Raw genomic sequence first — 16,398 nt, forward strand, 5'->3', positions numbered from 1 at the left:
CCTCTTTCATGATAACTTGTTGTTTAATTCCTTTTTAAAATTGTTATGCTTATTTATTGTCTTATTGTGTTTGTTGATGTACCTATGTGCACTTTTATGGTCTCACGGCCGAAATAAAGTTATCACTGACTGACTGACTGACTGGGTAGGCTATTCACCTGAAGACCGCTCTTGGGAACCAGCTGAGAATGTACGCGCCCCTGTCTTGGTCCGGAGATTTCATGCCCTTCACCCCACTAAACCTCGCCCTGTCAATCGGCCTTTGGGTGGGAGAACTGTTAGGGATAGGGTCTCTTGTGCAGTTGTTACATGGGGGTCGACTGCGAAATAGAGATTCTGCTGCTGGCCTTGTGATGATACACAATTTTAAGACGGTCCCTTAAGGAGGCGGAGTTCATTCGTTCCCTCCATATAAACCCTGATTGGACTAGAAGCCGGTGCTTGGCTTTCGGATTTCCGACCCTTGTCCACGCCCCTTTGCTTCCTGTGAAGTTTTGTGTTCCTGGTTTCGTGAAGAAGACGGAGGTCGACACGCGTTGTTTGTCCTGGTGCTACCTCCTAACTCTTTTGGTCCCGTTGGTATAGGCTCGCAGTAGGCCGGTGAGGCTTTCCCTGGTTGTTTTGATGCTTCGAGTGTTTACGGCGATAGCAGTGCAGTAGCGGTTGGTGATTCCTGAGTACCGCTTGTGACAGCTGCCCCGCTTTTCTGTAACCCGTGTTCCCTGTCTCATGGCCGTGCCTCGGCTTTCATCATCCCCCGCTCCCTGACCCAAATTGTGTAGCGCAGCGGTGTGCTTTCATTGTATTTGGTTAGATGAGAAACGGCGACCTAATCCTACTCCTTCAAACGCGGTCGCATTTCCTTTATCCGCTGCGAGAGAAACATTGTAGCGAGTTCCCCGTTTCCTTTATCCGCTGCGAGAGAAACATTGTAGCGAGTCCCCCGTGCCCTACAGACTTGCAAGAGTGTCGTTCGAATTCATACCCTTATTTCCCCTTTGGTGTGTAGTTAGCAGCAACAATTTCCTCTGACTTTATTAGGGGTATCATGTCCTTCATGCACTGCTGTATGTGGTAGCAAGTTAGTTCTGAGGTATACTTTGGTTTAGACCTTGTGTCAGTGTAACCTTAGAGTTCAGTTATACGCTGGTTGTTCCGTTGGTTACACAATTAAAGGCCTTACTTGCTGTGGCCTGGTCCCCCAGATATTGCTGTCCACAAGTCTTTGCTCCACTGCTGTGTCATTCAGATCATCGTAGGACTTGAGGAGATGTTCAGTTGGTAAAGGACATTGTGTTTGTGTGTCATACATAACGCCAGCATTTAGTAATTTGACTGGGTGTGTGGGTGTCTACTAAATAGGGGAGGGGGACAGAGATAACTAACGTTCTCTTCCTTATTTCCTCTGTAGGTTGTGCCCATCCTGTTCCTTCTGAAAACAACCAACTGGGGGTTCCGAAGTGTAGCTGCCTTCACATTTCAGCCCCACATCTCCGGGGGTTCTCCTGTGGGTGTGTGTTCCATTGCATCGGGCTCACCCATAGAAGGGCTTTGGGAGTGTGGGGATTTCTCGTCGCTCCTGTGGATTGAGCTGGGTGTTCATACTGGTGGTATCGGCAACACTTATAGTATTTTTTACTTACATACATTGTATTAGATATTAACAGGCAAACACTTCAGCTGAAGTAAATTTTTGCTGAACTCAAACGCAACACGCATTGAAATGTCTTAGTTTGAAAAAGACTGGCACCGTGCTCATGTTACAACACTGAGAGACAAGCTTTTATTGTCGCTAAGCAAGCAGCTCTAATAGACAGGAATGTTTACTCAGCCAGGACTTCGCCCTCAGTTGAACACGGGTGAAACTTTGCATTTCAAAATGTTGTTTTAAAAAGGTTCCAAAACTACGGTTCATTATTTTGTATTACAGGAAGACATTTCAATTAAGGGTCTCCTCTCTTTAAGCATTTTTATAAGAATATTTTTGGTTCTAATGTTAAAATAATTGTTCTGTTAAAAAAAAAAAAGTGGCGAAGAAAAAAACTCATTTTTCTAAAGGATTTGCAAGAGATATGTCTAATGTCCAATATCTGCAATCTGTAAAGAACATTCTGAGGATGATTAATATGTGGCACAATTATAGGATATTTATTTTTAAATGCCCCAAATATCAAAGTCGAAATTGGGTAAAATAGACTATTTAACAGCATTCTTGCCCTTTGCAATAGCTTTAAAGTGCCTTAGGCTTCAGTAAATGCATATATTTAGGTATAATACAAATTTGCAGGTTGTTCCCATTTGGGGTTGCTTTTAATGTCTCAGTGAGCCAATGTGCCCAGTGCAGAGGTTTGGGTTTAATATCAAGATTGAAGGTTCTAACTCTAGCTAGACCTACTGAGACCTTCATCCTTTTACGGTTGATGAACTAAGTACTGTTGCATAGGGTAGTAACAAACATTTGTTCTAAAGCTAGTATGTTATGTTATTATGTTCTGTGAGTTATTCACAGTAAATGTTTTAATAATTTAAGAATAGAAATAAATTGTAGCCCCTAAAGAAGTAATATATATAACATGTGTTTTTAAAAAGGGTTAATTATTGCAGGTTAGGAAGAGTTAGGAAGGTTTTTTTGTCTGTGACAAGCTTCAGGGTGAGGAGAAAGACAGGGCTGAGGAGCTTAGAACGCGAGGCAGATTTTGACCTTGAGGTCAGTAAGGTGGGAGTTAGGAGTGAGTGTAAACAGATGGAGAAACCATTGCTTGAAAAAATTTCTCTGACAAGAAGACATTAATGCTTGCACACTATAGGAACCTTGAAAAGTGGCGGGGACCAGGAATGCTGGCAGAGGCTGGATGGCAGCCCAGAAAGTTCTGCTTAGGTGTTATTCTTAGCTCTTGGAGGACTGTGCAAGGTCGAGAAGTGCATTCCTGCACGGCCTCGCTCAAAGCAGGGCCTCAAAGGGGGTGATACATTCATATTTTTGCTTTTGAAAATACTGTCCATGTAGTTGCCTTAATTTAAGATGGTTGGTTACAATTGATATTTTGTGTGTTATGCGAAGTATCAGCAGTAGGTTGAAACAAGATGATTTTTTTTTTGTATGACTTCTTTGAAAATAAAACAAAATGTTTGTGTGTTTTCCATGTTTTTGCATTTTGTCCTTCTATGAATTGTTCCTGCTGGTCCTGTGTGTCAGAAGCGACACAGTAAGTTATATTTGACAGCCGGTCACCACTAACTGGTGACCAGCTGTCAAACGGAGGGTTAGGAAAGTAAAAAAGTGTAATTTTCATTTTAAGCCTGACAAATTAAGCAGGCCCGAATATTGGGTTTTTGGCTGCAGGTTCATAGTGCATAAAGTAAATGACATGGTGTTGTGAGGAACTGGAACATTAGCTGAGATTACCGTATATGGTGTAGGGGCCAGCGGTAGAGTTAAAATTTGTGTACTATTTTGACTTTTGTGTATCACCCATACTCTTGGTATTGTGTCACAAACTTGACTATCACCCGAGTAATTTTTCGTTCTTCCTATAGATTTTTCTTTTGCCGCTTCTCCCCTGATTGATGTTGCATTGTGCCTAGTTATTGGGGATTTTAGCTATGTCCTAGTCCCATTTCTCTTTTTCGAATTCCTTTCACCAGTCAGCCCTTTTATTATTATTGATGTATTGTTCAGGTTCACATTTCCAGACTGTAGTAATGTACCAGGGACCCCCATATTATGTATAATTACCTTTTTGTATGACCAGACTGGTTTTTAAGAATTAAAAATTTTCTTTAGGCCTACTTCGACGTTTTCCAGTCTGACTGTCAGGGTAGTGATGGACTGGTTAACTGACTCAATACTATAGTAAGACAAGTTTTCCACCTCAATAGGAGATACCTTACATTTATTTTTTTGAACATGACAAATTTTCAATGACTATTTTAATTTGGTTTTTTACCCTTTTGTTCCTGCTTCTTTAATTTTCGGTGGGATCAGATGTGTTCTAAATCATGGAAATACCAGGACTCTCTAGTTCTTGTCTTTTGTTTCCACATTTGATTATTAGCCTGTGTATTGCATAGTGCACCTGATGCACAGTTATTAAAGGGAGGTATCTACATGTCCCTGATAATCTGTATCATGTGATTTCTCTTTCGAGGTGTTCTAGATAAGGAATTTAGGAACACCTAGACGTAATCATTGAAAAAAAAAAAAAAAGAAATGTTTACCCCATTAGGCAATGCCACCATGTGATAGAATTCCCATGTAATTATCTACCCTCAGATGGCAGACGATAATGAAGGGTACCCAAATTGAAGAGACTAGAAGTACTGCCTTTGAGAATGACAGTGTATTCTAGACCAGAGTTGTCCTATGGCGTATGGTCACTGCCTTGCAGATTGTAGGCCACCTGCTGCAGTCCCATTGTTAAATACAATGTAAATTGATACTTGATACTTGTATAGCGCACTACTCACCCGCAAGGGTCTCAAGGCGCTTGTACGAATACCGCTGTGGAACCCATCCTGGCTTTCCCTGTGAGGCGTCCACTCCTGGGCACCCCCAAGGGTGCAATGAACTGTTTTTATACTAAACTGAGGGAAACTAACAACTGTGTCACATTTCCTACGTCACTAGATTCTGCAGGAATTAAGTTATGATAACCTGCAGAACACTGATTTAAGCCTAATTCCCATCAGTGACAGCTACAGATGAAAGACGGACGTCTTGGCCCTACAGTCCCAGCACCCAGAAAGTAGCAAGGCTGGACAGCGATCGCCAGCGCGCCATCAATGGTATCTCCAAAGCATCGTACTTGCTCCATCAGACGGCGTTGGACATCACAAAACCAGAGTTTCAGTGTAAAAGAGCGAAAGAGAAGGATCCCTGTTGTTGATGGCAGAGCTGGTTTGAGGCTTCAGTTTTCTACCTGTCATGTGCTGGTAACCTCTGACAGTGTGCAGTCCCTTGAGCCCCTTGGCCTGAGTTTTGGCCACCCCGCCCCCTCTCTTTTCTTTGCTCCAACGGAAGGGCAGTGCACCGGAGGATCTAAGGCACTACATGATGAAAGGAAAATTAAATGAAAGAGCAGCCCAAACATCCTCTGACACTGAATAGCGAGTGTTGGAGCCTGAAAGTGTTGCTGAGCGTGAAAGTCTGTTGCTCTTTCCGATTAATAGTACTTGGGTCTGCACGAGATGATCTGTGCCCATGACCAACGAAGAGCACAATATCTGTAGTGCCTGCTGCAGAGGAAATATATTGGTGCACTGCCTTGAGACATTGAGACTTTCGAGTAAGCTGTGAGTGTTTGCCAGGAGGGCACTCCAACGGATACTGAGAAGCACTATTTTCATGGAAGGCCTGAATGAAGAGGCCCAATGCGGAAGAAAACAACAGAAGCAGATTTGATGGACGATAGAAGCCTACCAGAGAGGCTTAGAACGGACTTTGGCATAGTTATGGTTGCACAAGCGGTTCCCATGCAATTGCATAGAATGGGTGTTAGGAGACTAATTCTTATTGTTTTGCTGGCATTGTTTTAGAGTAGTATTCTGTTTAGTAAAAGCAGAATGAGGTCTATCCTCTGTTGAAGAGTATCCCCATTTCACCTGAGAGCATTGATAAGGATCGCCACTGTTTCACCTGAGTATACAATAGTCACTGAAATGCACAAGAGCCCTGAAAAGGTTCGCTAAATAATTTTAGGATTTGCTTTTGCCTAGGGTTGTGAAAAAATGATAATCCTGTTTGTAATAATGGTCATTACTTTCTTCTGCTATCTGAATGTTAATTATGACTCGATGCTTTGTTCTCTTTGTATCCCTGTTGATAGCTTACATATACCTGCTTAAATGAAATGTGTAGAATGGAAAATGCTCACCTAGCAATGCATTAGGATTTGCCTGAGTAATGGCAAAAGGAGGGTCTGAGGTAATTCAGTTTTAACTCCATTCTGTATTCTGTCGCCATTTTGTTGCCCTCACTCAGGCAGCTTGGTAAACCAAGTGTTTTTGCCCTTTGTACTGCCACATGTTAAATACCCTTTCCTTCCTTGTTGTGAAGCCAATTCCAGGAACTAGCCAGACTGACTATATCCCTGCCTATACTGACTAATCCTTTCCCAACTATTTGTTGGCCTTCAGTATTCTTTCTCCGCATTATCCTATTTTGCAAGTTGTCCTTTGAAGCACACAAACATGTCCTGCCGTTACTGATTGACCTATAGGTGCTGTCATTGATTGACTTATGGGGTTGGGCAAAAACACGACTCAAGGGGGACGTTCTGGTTACATGATGCCTTGTTTTGAATGTTTTCCTATTGGCTAATATTTGGCAGATCTTGTATGTCCATATTGGCATTTTGCATGCTTGCATGAGCCAGGACTGCCCCTTTCTTTTATGCTGAGTATTTAACCCTCACATATATAAGGCCCCAGTGTTCTGCTCTCTTTGGACTGCCTCATTCAGTTGCTGCGGCTTCTGGGGAAATGCCATTCTGTCACTTTCATGTGTGCCGCTTCATGCAGCACATATGAAAGTGACAAAATTGCATTTTTTAAAGTTAGGGACACCTTCCTGTACATAAACAAACCATGACATTTTGCTTTTTCCATGTGTGCTACACAAGGCAGCACACATGGAAAATGCAAAAACGAGGAGAAATAATGCAATTCTCCTGGTTTCGTCATCTTAAGACCAGTTTTTACCTGGTCTTAATTTTGGCACTGCCTCCTATGTACAAATAATCAGAGGGGAATGGATCACTTGTCCTGTTATTACCAGGGTCTTGGGTTCTGGCCGTGTTAAAAAACCCTCATTCACGTGATAGTTGTGGGAGAGGTATATCTTGGTTGTCCACTTCGATCTGTTACGTGTACAGCATCATCATTGGGTCTTTAGTTGTGCTTTAGTTTCCTCCACCAGGAGGGAGACCACCTGGTTATTCGTAGAAGTGATCAGAAATTGTGAGGGTGAGAGTGATGTGAATTAAAATTACCTCCAATCCTCTGTTTCGAATTTATTCTTTCAGGGATAGGGCAAGCTTAAAAACGAAAGTGGTGCGTGAATAGAAGGGCTACTGTTCTATAGCACCTGTATCAATAAGGTGATTGGTCAGGTGGTAGACATGTTTCAGCCCCTTCAGTGCCTGCAGGGTCGGGGGGCTTTCTTCAGGACCAAGGTGGCAAGTCACTGTTGCGTGACATGCAGGGGGAAGCGTTTGCACTTACCCTTCTTATCAATTTGATACGCTAGATTGTTTTGGGTCAGTTGTGCATAAAACTTGAAAAAGAAGAGCAAAGACCATAAAAACAGAATAAACATACATATTATATACGTTGGTCTACAGTAACTGTACACTGTTTATGGTGATGCTAGTCTTAAAATTATCACAGCTACGCTCCTAGAGAGCGTAAGGAAGAACTTAGATAGAAGGACACATTTTCCCGAATACGTGGTTGGAACTTCAAAGAAGAGGCAGAAAGACGGGTATATCGTCTGTATTTACAGGATTTGAGAGTGTGAAGTACAAATCAATATTTCCGGATCTCTGAATAGATGTGTTGTAAGAAAAACAGTGCTTGAGTTCTGCCTGGTATTGGTCTTCTCCCCGTTGTTAATGCTGGACGGCATAGGGCATAACATCTGAAGCAATGGATGTGTAAGGCAAACATTTAGTTCGATCATGGTCTAGAACAAGAACTTTAACAATGTGATTTGTAGTTTAATTCAGGTTTCATTGCTGCGCTAAGAGACTAAGTAACCTTCATCCGAGTTAAAGCGCAGCAGTTTTTAGGTCTCGCCTGACCCAGCGCATGCGCTGGTCTTGCGAGACTTATTGTGAGGGATCAAAAAAGTGCTACCACTGTAGCATAGAGCTACAGTGCATGTGCGCGGGCGCGCGCGCCTCACTTTCGCGGCCGCACGGCCGCTTTGATGTTTGATCACGATTGCGATCACATTCGCTTTGATGTTCTCCGTGAGCCAGGTTTTTTTTCTCCTGTTTATTACTTCTATGTAGTAATGGTGGCACCCGTGCGCCGCCACTACTACAGAGCAGTAATAAACAGAAACAAGCATTGGCATAGCCAATAGGTCTCGCTTTTAGTAACTTATAAGTATTTAGTTATGCAACTGTTGCATGGCTAAACACTTATAAGGTCCCAAAAGCGAGACCTATTGGCTATGCCAATGCTTGTTCTTACCGCTACTTGTCAACTGAGAATTATAGGTGACGTTGTGGTAATGATAGGGGTTTGTACATATGCCCCAGAGTTTCTTTTATCTATTTCTCCATTGTGCTTCTTTTTTCTACAGTGTCACATTCTCTACTCTGTCCTGGTGCTGTCTATTTTAAATATAGTGTACCTTTACTCTGTGTCTCATTCCCCTACAGTGTCTCTTGTCCTGGTAGTCGCTTGCTGCTCTATTGTGCTTTTGTCTTCTATTGTGTCTTAGTCCCCTGTAGTCCACGACACTCTGATTCTTTGACAAAGGAGTTTTCTGCATGTATCGGATCTTCCACATCTCCCACATAACCCACCATGTCCTGCATAATTTTCAAACTTTAACAAAAAACTTTTTCTAGGTTACTTGGATCATCGAGAATGATGCATGCTGTACAATAATTCATCAGACACTTCACAAGTGTTAGATGGTCACATCTGAGTAGCTGGCTGCTGATTTTAGGATTCAAAGATTCTTCCTCGTCCAAGCTCATCAACAGACTACAGAGAATACAGAACGCCTCTGCACGCCTGATCCTCGACGTCCCGCGCCGCAACCACATCACCCCCCACCTGAGGAACCTGCACTGGCTCCCAGTCGACAAAAGAATCTCCTTCAAGCTCCTGATCCACGCACAGAAGGCACTCCACAATACCGGCCCAGCCTATCTCAACAGTCGGCTCTCCTTCTACGTACCTAACAGGAAACTCCGCTCCGCTGACCATGTCCTGGCCAAGGTCCCACGCATCCGGAGAACTACGTCCGGAGGCAGATCCTTCTCCCACCAAGCTGCCAGGACCTGGAACACCCTCCCCATCTACCTGTGACAATCCAAAGACTTGCTGTCCCTCAGGAGACAACTCAAGACCTGAGTCTTCGACCAATAGCAGCAGCATCCCCCCTGCCCCCCACCCCCAGCGCCTTGAAACCCTAACGGGTATGTAGTGCGCTTTACAAATTATTGATTGATTGATTGATTGAAAGAGCAGACAGTTTTGCCCAGATGGGGTTAACATCCTTGTGATAGTCTGGCCGTATGATATCGGTCTGCTGCTGGAACGGGAAACAAAACCCTTTCTTAAAAGTATCTGAAACAGTTTGGAATAAATTATTCCCTCTTTGCATGAAAAAGTTTTGTTTCACTATTTATGCAAATTCATGTTTACATCACTAACCCTGTTCTCAAAGCAGCAGGTATTTCACAGACACGGTTGTCAAAGCAGCAGGGAATAAAAATATGTAAGTTGGAATGCTCTTCTGAAGGAAGTCTTCGTGAAGGAAATTGAGGCTTTCAGAGGCCCTAATTTGTGAAAATAGTGTAAACCTAACATTGAAAATACATTTAAAAGCATAACTGGTATGCACAGAATAAAAGTGGAACACACTTATCACAAAGTAGACTAGTTTTCTGATGGCGAAATGCCGTTCCTGCATTCGTATGCAAGACACAATAATTACTTGCTGATGTATTTTTTAATAGGATTTCCCATAGCAGTGGAGTGCCTTTTGTATCAAAGTGAGCCATAGCACCAAATATAGGCGTCTGTAGAGCAGTCTGGCAGCTAAGTACACACCTTACATAGGCACCTTACACTCCAAAATGGCAGCACTTAGATGGAGGTAAACAAATGAGACTCTTGTGGGATCAGCAGTGTGGATTCAGAGCAGGCACAGGCACAGAATCAGATGTCCTATCTATATGGGACGCCTTCAACATACTGCTAACAATAATGATGTGGCTTCACTACCACTGTTACTACTAGACCTATTAGACAGTGGCGGTTGGTGGCAAATCACATCGGAGAAGCACAAAACACATAACAAAATACACATAATATAAATATACACAAAAAAATACCTTACCTTACACTGCTGCTCGATGTTCTGCAGCAGGTCCTTGTTGTTCTGCAGCACGTCCTTGGAGCGAAGTCCACAGCCAGCTCTCTCATCCAATCAAGACCCTGTTCTCATGCTGTTAAGCAGCACAAGTGAAGTGTCCTGATTGGCTGGAGCGGGAATGCTCTATGCTTCTAAGGGCACTGTAGATCTGTGCCTGCTCTCCAACTCTGCCGGGTTGGAGAGGCTTCAATTGCACATGTCGGTTTGGCCATAGGAAGGTAGCCAGCCAAGCCAACATGTGCAATGCAAACTTAAGTGGCCACTCCTCATTGCTGTAAATCATTGGCAGCCGTGACGCACTGGCCCTGCCCTGCCCTCGCACTCCATTTGCTGCCATACAGCGAAAAATAAAATGGTAATTGTTAGAAATGGGGGTCTCTAGTTGGCAAGGGCTTGCACCTTTGTCCAAATAGGGACTCTTCTTCCTAGTCAGGGTAAGGGAGTTACACTCCTAAAATATCCCCTGCTCACCCCATTGGTAGCTTGGCACAAGCAGTCAGGCTCATCTTAGAGGCAGTGTGTAAAGCATTTGCACATAACCAACAGTAATACAGTGTAAGCACTACAAACGTCCACCACAACAGTTTAAAAAAATATCCAATATTTTTATTTACTTTAGACAAGACCAAAACGATAAAAATCCACAATACAGTACATAAAAATCTTCAGTTATCAAAATAACCTTGTAAAACAGTTCCTTGATGTCGATAGCTCTGTCCGGGGCTATCACGCTGTCGTGAGCAAACAAATCCCAAACAGTTCTGGCTGACCGCGGCGTCGCGGGCCAGCTTGGGTGTCGGGCAGACCCGCAAACAGTACCTTTCAGAAATGCAGGCAGTCGATAAACTCTCGTTGAGCTTCCGAACACACGGCGTCTGCAGGCGTCGGTTCCGGAGGTCGGTGCAGGAGTCGTCCGGGGCCCTTGAAGTCACACGCGTTGCAGATCAAACTCCTCTTTGCTGAAGTCAGGAGAGCTTGCGTCAGCAGGCGTCTGGTGCTGCGGTGCAAAGTGCGGCGTGTGGTGCCCTCAGGTCGTGGTGCGAGCAGCGGCTCGGTGACGGTGTCGTCGGTGAGACCAGGGTCGCGGTGTGAGATGAAGGCAGCGCTCATCACAGTGCTGGCAGGTCACGGTGCAAGCAGCGGCGTCGTTGCTGAAGCTCTGTCGTCGGCTGACGAACTGGAGTCGATGGCACCGGCGCCGATAGGCCAAGGCGGCGGTGCGGCATGAGGGCGGTGCGACATGTAAATTTACAAGCGGTGCCCTCGAACCACGGTGCAAGCAGCGGAGTCGATTCCGGCGGCGTGGAGCGGTGGCGTCGGGGATACCAAGGTGTCGTCGTGAAGCGAGGCTGTGGTGCGAGCAGCGGCTCGGTGGTGGCGTTAGCAGGTATCGTCAGTGAGACCAGGGTCGCGGTGCAGCGTCGCGGCGGTGCCCTCTGCGGTGCCTTCAGGACACGGAGTCGGCAGCGGCGTCGTAGACGGCGTCAAGCTTAAAGTCTTTGCTGTCACTGAGACTTCTTGAACAGGGGGCAAGCTCTACCTGAAGCCCTTGGAGAAACTCACAAAAGTAGATTGCAGAAAGTTCAGTTCAGTCCTTTCACTCCCCAAGACAGAAGAAGCCACTGCAGGCCAACACAGCAAAGCATGCAGAAATGTGGTAGTTCCTCCTCACTGCTTCTCCAGTTCTTCTTCTTGGCTGTCTTCTTGATCCAACAAAGTTCTGAAATCTTGGGGTCTGGGACCCAATATTTATACTAGCAAATCCTCTGTCCTCTGAAGGCAGAGAGTCCTGTACCTAGTTCAAACCAGTTTGGGGTGCATTCTGCCAGGGTGCACCTTCTTCCTTTGTCAGTGTGGTCCAGGGTCCTCAGACGCACCACAGGAGGTGGAGCCAGCATTATGGAAGGCAGGCACAGCCCTATTCAGACCCAGGTGCTACTCCTCCCACCCATCTACATGCAGATAGGTCTATTCAGCCCTGTGCTGACTCACCCTGTCTCCTGGATTCTCCTCCAGCCCCTGTCACAAACCAGACAGACCATACAAAAGCTACCAGAGGCAAGCTGGATGGTTAGGTAAGAAAATACCTACTTTCTAAAAGTGGTATTTTCAAACACAGAATGGTAAAACCATCTTCACTAAAGGATGTATTTTATCATTCTGAGTTCAGGCATACTAAACTCGAATTTCTACCATGTTCCCTGGGTCAGTTAGGATTATAGGATGTTATAATCATACTGCTCATTCTGGCATATGTGGAACAGGTAGCCTTGCAATAGTGAAAACCGAAGTAGGCTGTAATTCACCATCAGGACATGCCACACACACACCAGGACATGTCCTACATTTCACATACAATGACCCCTGCCCACAGGGGTACCTTGGGCCTACCTTAGGGGTGACTAACCTGTAGAAAAGGGAAGGTTTAGGGACTGGCAAGTGGGTGTACTTGCCAAGTCGACATGGAAGCCTCAGGCTGCACACAGGCTCTGCAATGGCAGGCCACAGTTACACTTTATGGGCTTTTTGTGTTGGTGGCACAATCCAGTGCTGCAGCCCACCAACAGCATTTGATTTATGGGCCCTGGCACTCGCAGTGCAATTTACTACTGACACATAAATCAAATAGGCCAATCATGGAAACGCCAATCCATAACACATTTTACCACAGGAGCACTTGCACTTTACCACTGATCAGCAGTGAGGAAAGTGCGCAGAATCATTCCACCAGCAAAAACAGAGTCAAAACCGGGAGGTCAGAAAGCAAAAACTCAGGGGAAACACACCAAAAGATGCCAAGTCTAACACATGTCCCCTCCAGCTGAAAGTAGGGAGAACTACCCACCCTCCTGGGAGTTCTCTTCACTAAGGCTGAAGAACCTGGACAGACTATCTGCGTTGGCGTGTTCTGTGCCAGGGCGGTGTTCCACTGTAAAGTCCATTCCCAGTAGGGAGATGGACCACCTCAGCAGTTTTGGATTCTCACCCCTCATTTGCATCAACCATCTGAGGGGCCTGTGTTCTGTCTGAACCCGGAGTTGAATCCCAAACAGGTATAGTCTCTGCTTCTTCAGCGCCCAGACCACAGCAAAAGCTTCCCTTTCTATAGCACTCCACCTCTGTTCCCTGGGGAGTAGTCTCCTGCTAAGCAAGACTACGGGCTGGTCTAGGCCCTCTTCGTTCAGTTGTGAGAGCACCGCTCCCACACCATGCTCTGAAGCGTTAGTCTGCACGACAAATTCCTTGGAGAAGTCGAGTGCCTTGAGCATGGGTGCCATGCACATAGTTGCCTTCAGGACATCAAAAGCTTGGTGGCAGGACTCAGTCCAGATCACCTTGTTGGGCTGCTTCCTGGAAGTCGGCTCTGTTAAGGGGGCAACCATAGTGCCGTAGCCCTTAACAAACCTCCTATAATACCCGGTGAGACCTAAGAAGGCTGTGAGAAGTTGGCCTGGTGTATGCTGTTCACTAGTTAAAGTGGACACCTTGCACCAGAACAATTCGACTCTTATGGTAGTAGGTTTAAGACAACCTTTTAAAGAAAGCTATCCTAGTGGTAGCTGTGGAGAGCAGCCTTCAGGCTAACTCTTTAGAGGAATGTAAAGCAGCTTGTTTTACCTTATAATCTCTTGAATTACTAAATTAAAGGACACCACACAGGTGTATATATGTAAAATATATATGTATTTATTACTAGACACACTCTACTAATCTCTTTATGAGATTAGAAGTCAAGGACATATGCACAATTCAACATTTCACAACAAGTTAAGCACAAATATGGCTGGGGCCCTAGGGATGTACCAGACCATATACTAAAAAAGAGACTTGGGGATAACGACTTGCAAGGGGACAAGGCCTAGGGCTTTCAGAAGTGCTGGGGCCTCACTAATCCACCCAAGGCAGGTAAGTAAAGGACCCACGGGAGATGCATGCGGTGTGAGAACACAGCCGCGGATCCCAATTGACTTCAATGGAGCAAGTTGCGATTGGAAATTTAGAGTTTTAGGATACTTCGGGAGAGTCTACAAGCAAGTCACTTACAGGGTAAGTAGTTCTAGAGCCCACACCTACAGGAGCACCGTAGTGCTGGAGTTACCTCACCCAGGGAAGCCGGGTGCATAGGTGTCTTTTGGTGTCGGGTCGCGGCATCGTTTTCAATGGGAGCCAAAGAAGACTTGCTGCTTGTGAAGACAGGAGAAGTGTCCGGTGGAATCCAAGCCTGGATTCAGAAGAAGGAAGACCTGAAAGCAGAGAAGATAGTGTTCAAAGTCACTTGGCAGTGACCCGGGGCAAGGAAGATGGATGCCCACAGCTGGGTGATTTCAGGTGATCCACAGGTGTCTTGACTCTTCAGCCACGAGGTCCAGGAGGCGTTGACAATGACCAGGAGCTGGATTCGATGTGTTCCACGAAGTCTGCAGCTTACTGCGGTGTCGGTGACCAGATTGGAGCCAACAAGCCTTGGCAACAGCAAGTCTTGTGGAAAGTGTAAAAAGTCAGCGGTGCAGACCAGCAAGGTCTGAGGGACTCACCCAGCGAGGGTAAGTCAGGGCAGGCCTGGAGCAACCAGGGGAGCCCTTTGGTTTTGTAGAAAAGTCTTCTGGGGACCCACAAGCCAACCGGCAAGGGATTGCGAAGACGTCTCGGGAGGATTCACTCAACAGGGGCCCACGGTCTTCGGTGGAAATCCTGCTGGAGGCCTGGACCACACGTGGTCCAATGCACAAGTTCGTAGAACATTGTGAAGGGGTTGCACTCGAAAATAGTGCACGGTACCCAGGGATTGCGGTTCCTCGTCACTCGTGGGGTCTACTTGCCTCAGCGTCGCTGGGGACTCACAATGGCCTTGGAGAAGTCAGGAAATCCTCTTCCTAGGATGCAGGGACTTCGAACTCCGGTGGGAGCGGGAAAGTTTGCGACCGTTGATTGCAAAGTTTGGTGCCTTCCAAGCAGGGGAGTCACTCCTCGACTCCAAGGGAGATTCTTCAGTCTTCCAGAGATAGTGGAACGTCGAAGGTCCGGGATTCTTCTTCAGAGCGTCGTCCAGGGATATCTAGTTTGCAATGGCAAGGGTTCCCTAACTTATACTAGAAGGAAGGGAGGGACTAGCTCTATGACCCCCACCTATGGGAGGGTCAGGGAAGTGGGTGGCTACACCCACTTCCCTTTGTCCAGTTTCGCACCAGAGCAGGGGCTGGTAGCCCCTACACCGGTTTGAGATGGCATATGCACAGAGGAGCCTACTGCTCCCCCAGTGCAGGACTTCAAAGCACTCTAGGAGTGCACCCACTCAGCCCCAATACACTAAACCCTGCCTGGGAGGTGACCACACCTCCCTGTGACAGGATGCCTATTGTTGGGCCCTCCTCCACTGCGAGTTTCGGTCATCAGCAGGAGGGCAGCCCAGTGGCTGTGACTGGTGGCATCCATTTTGTGATGCCAGGGCTCTTCAGGATTCTACCGTGTTTCCACAGTGGGTTCATGTCGTCCCCTCTAGAAGGGTGGGATCATACTCCCACAGCAGTTACTGGTGTGGGGGTATGATTCCAAAGCATTTGACACCAAACACAACATGCTTTGATGCAGCCATTCCAGAGTTAGCATTTACCGCTAGGTTATAATGCACTTAAGAGTATATGGTTTGACCGCATTCACAAACAGCCACAGGGAATAGACTCTGAGAGCTGCAGAGGGGCCCTGCTCAGGCAGAGGCACCCCCTCACATGGAAACCAAGCACCCTGCCCTCAGGATTGATAGCTCCTGCCTTAAGGGTGACTGATAGGTTTAAATTGGGGAGAGGATGTGGTACGTCGGCTACGCTGCCGACTTTGGTGCTGGAAACCAGAGTTCGAGCCTCGAGGTCACGTCCATATCCTGTGATTCTGGGCAAATCACTTAATCTCCCCGTGCCTGAATGTGTAATGTAAATACGGTGCTATGTAAAGCTCTCCAGTACCTTCGGGTCGAGTTCGCGCTATATACATATGCAACAAAAAAAAGAAAAAAATGTGTGTGTAGGGAGAGATATAGTGAACCTATATCTCAGTGAGGAGTGCTAACACTACCTCACCCAGGCTGCAGTAGCAGGCCTGTGGTGTCAGATTTAGTCTGCTTCCAGGGGTGGCATAATACATGCTTCAGCCCCTGGTAGGCCTGTGAAGTACCTATGCCATTGGTACCTAAGGTACCATATACTAGGGGCTCACAAGGGACCACAGTATCCAATCACTAGTGCACCTAATGTGCACACCATATCGTTTAAGGGAGTAAGCAGATA

This window comes from Triturus cristatus, chromosome 6, assembly GCF_964204655.1.
Source record: "Triturus cristatus chromosome 6, aTriCri1.1, whole genome shotgun sequence".
NCBI lineage: Eukaryota > Metazoa > Chordata > Amphibia > Caudata > Salamandridae > Triturus > Triturus cristatus.